Below are 8,000 nucleotides of genomic sequence, written 5' to 3'. Positions count from 1 at the left end.
AGCGCTCGGTAGCCCCATTGGTTTGTGGGTGGTAAGCGGTACATGTGCGATGTACAATAGCACACTCAGCGAGCAATTTTTCAATGACCTCGGACAAGAAGGCGCGGCCGCGGTCACTGAGGAGTTCTTGAGGGCCTCCATGACGCAACACAAAATGACGCAGTAGGAAAGTGGCAACCTCCTGTGCTGTAGCCGTTTTAAGAGCAGTGGTCTCAGCATAGCGCATTAGGTGGTCGATAGCAACTATTATCCACCTGTTGCCAGTCGGAGTCAATGGAAGTGGCCCATAAATATCTATTCCAACCCGTTCGAAGGGTCGGGAAGGGCATGGTAAAGGCCGCAGTTCACCGGCGGAGGCGTGTGGTGGAGATTTTCGGCACTGACATTCGGCACAAGAGCGGACGAAGTTGCGGACGAAGGTATACATGCCACGCCAATAGTAGCGATGTCGAAGCTTTTCGTAGGTCTTGAAGACTCCTGCGTGGCCACATTGTGGGTCAGCGTGAAAAGAGGAACAAATCTGCGACCTCAGGGTTCGTGGAACGACGAGCAGCCACTTGCGTCCCTCTGGTGCGTAGTTACGTCGATAGAGAAGCGTGTCAAGTATCGAAAAGTGTGGAACTTGGCGCCGAAGCGTTCGCGTCTTTGGGAGTTCAGAAGTGTTGGAGAGATGATTGAGGAGAGACGCAGTCCACGGGTCATTGCGTTGTTCGATAGCAATGGTGTCAAAGTCAAGCGATGACAATGTGGAATCGCAAGCAGAGTCAGCTGTGGCATTCTGGGACAGGGGGGAACGGGAAAGGGCGTCGGCGTCAGCATGCTCCCGTCCTGACCGATAAACCACGCGTATGTCGTAATCTTGAATTTTCAACGCCCAGCGAGCGAGGCGGCCAGATGGGTCTTTTAACGTCGAAAGCCAGCACAACGCGTGGTGGTCGGTCACGACGTCAAAAGAACGACCATATAGATATGGGCGAAACTTTCCAAGGGCCCACACAATGGCCAAGCACTCCTTTTCTGTGACGCTGTAGTTGCTCTCAGCCTTGGTAAGTGTGCGACTAGCGTATGCCACGACGTATTCCTGATGTTCCGGTTTACGCTGTGTGAGCACAGCACCCAGGCCTACACCACTGGCGTTGGTGTGGATTTCAGTTGGAGCTTCAGGATCGAAATGGCGTAGAATGCGTGGCGTCGTAAGAAGCCGTCGCAGGGTGGTGAAAGCCTCGTCGCAGGCTGGGGACCCCGATAAGAGGTCTTTACAGCTGCTGAGAAGTTGCGTGAGAGGTGATATAATAGACGCGAAGTTTCGGACGAATCGCCGGAAATACGAACACAAGCCGATGAAACTTCGAAGTTCTTTGATGGTGGCAGGTTTAGGAAACGCCGTAACAGGTCGCAATTTCTCGGGATCCGGGAGGATGCCTTCCTTGGAAACAACGTGGCCCAAAATGTTCAGTTGACGCATGGCAAATCGACATTTTTTGAGGTTTAAGTGCAAACCGGCGTTAGTTAAGCAAGTAAAGACGTGCTGAAGGCGACGTAAGTGTGTGTCAAAGTTAGGGGCGAAGACCACGATATCATCGAGGTAACACAAGCATATCTTCCATTTTAGTCCACGCAGGATGTTGTCCATCATTAGTTCGAACGTTGCAGGTGCATTGAAAAGTCCGAAGGGCATGACGGTGAATTCCTATAAGCCGTCTGGCGTGACAAAAGCGGTTTTGGGGCGATCGGTCTCCGCCATAGGCACCTGCCAGTAGCCTGACCGCAAGTCTAACGAGGAAAAGAACTCGGCACCCTGCAAACTGTCCAAAGCATCGTCAATGCGCGGTAGTGGATAGACATCCTTCAGCGTGATCTTGTTCAATCGCCGGAAATCGACACAGAAACGAATAGAACCGTCTTTATTTTTGACGAGAACCACCGGAGACGCCCATGGGCTCTGTGAAGGTCGAATGACGCCTCTGCGAAGCATGTCGTCTACTTAGTCAGCAATGACGCGGCGTTCTGTAGCGGACACGCGATATGGTCGTTGTCGCAGCGGTGAGTGGGACCCAGTGTCGATGTGGTGTTCTACTGCTAAGGCACAGCCGAGAGATGTTTGTTCAACGTCGAAAGAGTGGCGGTAGCTCTCAGGAATGGTGAGGAGTTGTGAACGCTGCGAAGATGTCAAATCTGCAGCGATGAATGGTTGAAATATGTTTGCCGACGTTGAGTCAGGCGCTGAGACGACAGCCAGTTCACAGATGGAGGTAGAAGGCACCTCATCGGGGACGGATATAATTCTGGAAGAACTGATTGTCTCGACGTGGCCAAGGCACTCGTGACAAAGTAGAGATAAAGACGACGACTCATGATTATAAATTGGCATTGTGGTTGACCCTTCTACAAGATCGAGAGCAGCAAAAGGCAGGGGGAGGGCTCTTCGGGCGACGAATATTGGAGATGGTGTGAAGAAGACCGTGCCGTCGGGTATGGCGCTGCATGAAACTGGCACGAACGCAAAAGATCATGGAGGGATGTAGGTGTCATCGCTAACGACAAGTTTAGCGGCAAACTTGGTGTCGACGGACGCTTGGTCATCCAGTGAGCAAAATTCGACCTCAGCCCTAGCACAGTCGATTACGGCGTTATGGCGCGACAAAAAGTCCCATCCCAAAAAAATATTATGGGAGCATGATGAAAGAACCACGAACACTATCGTATACAGAACGTCCTGAATTGTCACTCGGGCTGTACAAACTGCGGTTGGTTGAACAGGTTGAGCACTGGCTGTGCGAAGCGATAATCCGGAGAAAGGCGTCGTAACCTTACGAATTGAGCGACAAAATCCAGCATCTATAACCGAAACAGCTGCACCGGTATCTACAAGAGCGAGTAGGGATATTTTCGACGAACACACAATAACATTGGTAGGTGACGAATGAGGACTTGGGCAAACCAAAACTTGCGCAGTTCTTGCCTCAGGAACTGCGTCGTCTAGTTTTCTTCCTCGTTAGGTGCGGGCCGTCGACGCATAGGAGAAGGCGAGCGGCGGCGTGGAGAGGGCGAGCGAAGACGTCCCGGCCGAGGGCGGTGGTCGTCCTGGTAGCGGGCTGGCATTGGAGTGGAGGAACCGTATCGCGCGTTGGAATCAAGCGGGAAGAAAGGCTCACGGCGGTTTTCATTGGTGATATGCGTCCGGCGGCGGCAATACCTTGCAACGTGTCCGGGGTATCGAGAAGCGTAACATATCGGGCGATTATCGAGAGTGCGCCACGGGTTGGCGGTGTTAGTGCTGGTCCAGTGAACTGGAGCTGGGGGATAGCTCGCGCGAGGCTGAAACGGAGGCGCAGGCGCCTTGCGAGTTGGCATGGCTGCAGCCGCGGTGTAGGTGAGAGGAGCAGCCACAAGATTAGGCTCGCGAGCAGCTGGTAAGGCCTCGGCGACCTCTCCTTGAATGACGTCACGTAGAGACGATGGTAAAGTTGTGGTAGCTTCTGGTGTGAAAGGCACCAAGGAAAGCTGTCGTGCAACTTCTTCGCGGACAAATGCTTTTATTTTGGCTATTAGTGACGCGTGGTCATGACCACTGATCACACTAGACAGCGATGCCAAATCGTGCGCTGGAGGACGTCTTGTCAGAGCTCGCTGCTTCCGCAATTCATCGTAGCTTTGGCAGAGGCTAATTACGTCATTAACAGTGGTCGGGCTTTTCGCCAAGAGCATTTGAAAAGCGTCGTCGTCAATCCCTTTGAGGATGTGCTTACATTTTTCAGCTTCCGTCATTTCGGCGTTCACGCGTCTGTACAAATCGACGACGTCCTCTATGTAACTTGTAAAGGTTTCACCCGTTTCTTGTGCGCGTGTGCGTAAACGTTGCTCGGCACGAAGTTTTCGGACGGCAGGTCGATCGAAGACTGCTACAATCGACGTTTTAAATTGCGGCCACGTTCGGACGTCTGCCTGGTGGTTTCTAAGCCAAAGGCTGGCTACACCCGCGAGATAGAACGAAACGCGTGTCAACTTGTCCGCGTCCGTCCATCTGTTTAAAGCGCTCACCCGTTCGAAAGTCGAGAGCCACTCTTCAACGTCGTTGTCATCTGTTCCACTGAAGATTGGAGGCTCCCGCTGTGGAACACTGCCTGGACAGGTGGCCGGAAGAGATGGAAGCGTCTGCTGATCGGCGTCCGGCATAGCAGAAGGTAGCCGTCGAGAACGGAGTTCCAGGATGGTAGCGGGAAGGTGTAAGGGACGGTACCCGGCACGGCTCCACCAATTATAAAGGAGATTTATTAAGCAGAAAGGTTGATGCTTGGAAGGCTTGGAAGGCGATGCACCAGCCGCAATTTCTGAGCTCGAGCCGCTGCTGCACACTCGATGCTGCTGCCTCTGCGCCGGAGTACTTCCTCTTCTTTATAATATTGTCACGACGCAGACACAGCAGGAGTTCGATATAGAAGAGCTCACTTTAATTAAAAATGAAAGGCGCTCGGAAAGAGGACCGGGCAAGAGCTTCGTCTTCCTCTCCGGCTGTGCGAGCTCTCCTCTGCAGGTTGAATGCGGCATTTGCCTCCCTCCAGGAAGAGCATCGACCCGATGCTCGGCTACAGAATACGCGGTGTATCTATAGTTGACGTGTTACGCAACTGGTTCACTGCAATATGGCTTCATCCGCACAACGTGTACGATTTCAGATTTTGGAGCTCGCGAGGAACTGTCAGGGATGACCTCATAATTCACGTCACTTAGGCGCCGTATAACATTGTAGGGACCAAAGTACTTCTTCAGTAACTTTTCACAAAGGCCGCGTCGGCGGATAGGGCTCCAGACCCACACTTTCTCGCCTGGTTGATAAGTGACGTATCGGTGTCGCAGGTTATAACGTTGTGCGTCGTAACTCTGCTGTCGGACGATTCGCACGCGTGCTAGCTGCCGTGCCTCTTCAGCTCGTTGGGTAAAGGCTTGAACATCCGTGTCTGTATCCTCGCAGTCGTGCAGCAGCATGGCATCAAGCATTGTCGTCACTTCACGGCCATAAAGAAGACTAAATGGCGTGCTCCGTGTAGTTTCCTGCTGCGCCGTATTATAGGCAAACGTCACGTATGGTAGAACGTCGTCTCAATTTTTATGATCCACGTCGATGTACATACTAAGCATATCAGCAATTGTCTTGTTGAGGCGTTCTGTTAAGCCGTTGGTTTGTGGGTGGTAGGAGGTAGTTTTTCGATGCGCTGTTCCACTCAACTCAAGCACTGACTTGAGGAGCATAGCCGTGAAAGCGGTACCTCTGTCTGTTATTATAATTCTAGGAGCGCCATGCCTCAGAACGATATTTTCAATAAAAAATCGTGCCGCTTCTACTGCGGTTCCACTTGATAAAGCCTTTGTTTCTGCGTAGCAAGTAAGATAGTCCGTAGCGACAATTACCCACTTATTTCCAGTATGCGAAGTCGGAAATGGTCCAAGGAGATCCATTCCGATTTGTGCAAAAGGCATGGTGGGCACTTGAACTGGTTGCAACAATCCGGCTGGTTTTAAAGGTGGCGATTTTCGTCGTTGACAATCGAGGCACGTGCGGACGTAATGCTTTACAGTGCCTGGAAGCTTCGGCCAGTAGTACTTTTGTTGGATTCTGGCCAATGTGCGCGTGTATCCGAGGTGGCCGGAGGTTGGCTCATCGTGGCAAGCGCTCAGGATCTCATCGCGAATGGATGTCGGGACGACAAGTAAGTGGGAATTTCCGCTGGGGGCAAAGTTCTTCTTGTATAGGACACCACTGCGCAAGCAGAATGACGGCAGGCTCCTTGCAAATATCTTGGGAACGCTTGTAGACTGGCCGTTAAGGAAATTAATAAGAGGGAGCAACTCACTGTCTTCTTTCTGCTTAGACGAAATGGTGACCGTGTCGACCACTCCTAAAAATGCCATGTCATCATCTTCTGAGACATCATCTTGCTTTATAGGCGACCTGGATAAGCAATCAGCATCAGAGTGCTGTCGTCCCGACTTATAGACGACCGTCATATCGAATTCTTGTAGGCGTAAGCTCCAGCGCGCTAGCCGACCGGATGGGTCCTTCAAGTTGGTCAGCCAGCAAAGAGAGTGGTGGTCGCTGACTACGTGGAAGGGACGGCCGTAGAGGTATGGGCGAAACTTCAGGACTGCCCATACTACAGCAAGACATTCCTTTTCCGTTGTGGAATAATGGGACTCGGCCCGGGAAAGCGTCCTACTTGCATATGCAATCACTCTCTCGGCTGAGTCTTGCCACTGGACTAGTACAGCGCCTAAACCTACGTTGCTGGCATCAGTGTGGATCATGGTTGGAGCGTCCTCGTCAAAGTGAGCAAGCACAGGGGGTGTCTGCAGGCGCTGTCGTAGACCGTCAAATGCTGCTTGTTCCTCTTCGCCCCATAAAAATGGAACATCGTCTCTCGTTATGCGTGTTAAGGGCGACGCTATGTGCGAGAAATTGGCGATAAATCTGCGGTAGTAGGCGCAAAGGCCAAGAAAACGTCTTACGGCCTTCTTTTCTGTTGGCACCGGAAATTTTCGGACGGCGTCGATCTTGTCGGGGTCCGGACGAACACCTTCATGGCTCACCACATGTCCTAATAATCGGAGTTCCTTGAACCCGAAATGACATTTCTCAGGTTTCAGCGATAAGCCAGCGGACCGTATTGCTCGAAATACTAATAGCAGCCGTCTTAGATGTTCCTCGAATGTTGGTGAGAAAACAATGACGTCGTCGAGGTATACCAGACACGTCTGCCACTTAAGGCCTGATAGGACGGTATCCATCAGTCTCTGAAATGTTGCTGGGGCTGAGCACAATCCGAAGGGCAAGACTTTAAACTCGTAAAGCCCGTCAGGCGTAACAAAAGCAGTCTTTTCTCTGTCCCGTTCATCGACCTCGATTTGCCAATAACCGCTTTTCAGGTCCATCGACGAGAAGAAGCGTGCATGCCTCAGCCTGTCAAGTGAATCGTCAATACGCGGTAGTGGATATACGTCTTTCTTTGTCACGCGGTTCAGCTTGCGGTAGTCTACACAGAAGCGTAAGCTGCCGTCTTTCTTCTTAACTAGCACTACCGGTGATGCCCAAGGGCTTTTGGACGGCTGAATGATGTCATCATTGAGCATTTTCTGGACTTGTTCTTGGATTGCTTCGCGTTCTTTCGGTGCCACGCGGTATGGGTTTTGTCGAATTGGTCTTGCCGTCTCTTCAATTATAATTCGGTGCTTTGTCAGTGGCGTTTGATTTACCCTCGAGGTCGACGAAAAACAATCTTCAAACTGGCCGAGAATATCTAGAAGACTCTGCCTCTGCGCTGGCGATAAATCTGTGCTCACGTCGACAGGCAGTGGTGTTGAAGCGGCCGGCGTCTCTGCCTGTTGTACTGCGAAGCACTCGCGGAATTCTACAATTTCTTCGAAGTATGCAACTGTGGTACCCTCTGCAATGTGTCGACGCTCGTTGCTGAAGTTTGTCAACAGGACCTCTGCTTCCCCAGACACTACACTGACGAGACTTCTGGCAATAGCGATTCCTCGAGAGAGTAAAAGCGTCGATACTTGTTCCGCGACACCATCTCCACTATGCTGCGTGTTACACGAGACAGAGACGAGGCGGCATGACAACGGTGGCATGGTCACGTCGTCAATCACGCGCATGGGCTTGCGCTGCAGCACTGCGCTATGGTCCGCTGAGAAGGTCAGTACACCGTCCGGTATATTTATAATGGCACCGTACTCCCGCAGGAAATCCATACCCAAGATGGCCTGTTTACAACACTCAGAAAGAATAACGAAGGTTGCCACAAATGATGAATCCCCGATCTTGATTCGTGCGGTGCACTTTCCGGTAGGTGTCAGCAGCTGGCCTCCGGCTCCTCTAATTTGCGGCCCCGTCCATTCCATTTTTACCTTCTTGAGTTGGTCAGCCAGATTCGCACTCATTATTGAAAAGTCCGCCCCAGTGTCGACCAGTGCGGTCACGTCGTGACCGTCAATTGAAA

This window comes from Rhipicephalus microplus, chromosome 3 (genome assembly GCF_043290135.1).
Source record: "Rhipicephalus microplus isolate Deutch F79 chromosome 3, USDA_Rmic, whole genome shotgun sequence".
NCBI lineage: Eukaryota > Metazoa > Arthropoda > Arachnida > Ixodida > Ixodidae > Rhipicephalus > Rhipicephalus microplus.
Note: the sequence above shows the minus strand (reverse complement) of the source record.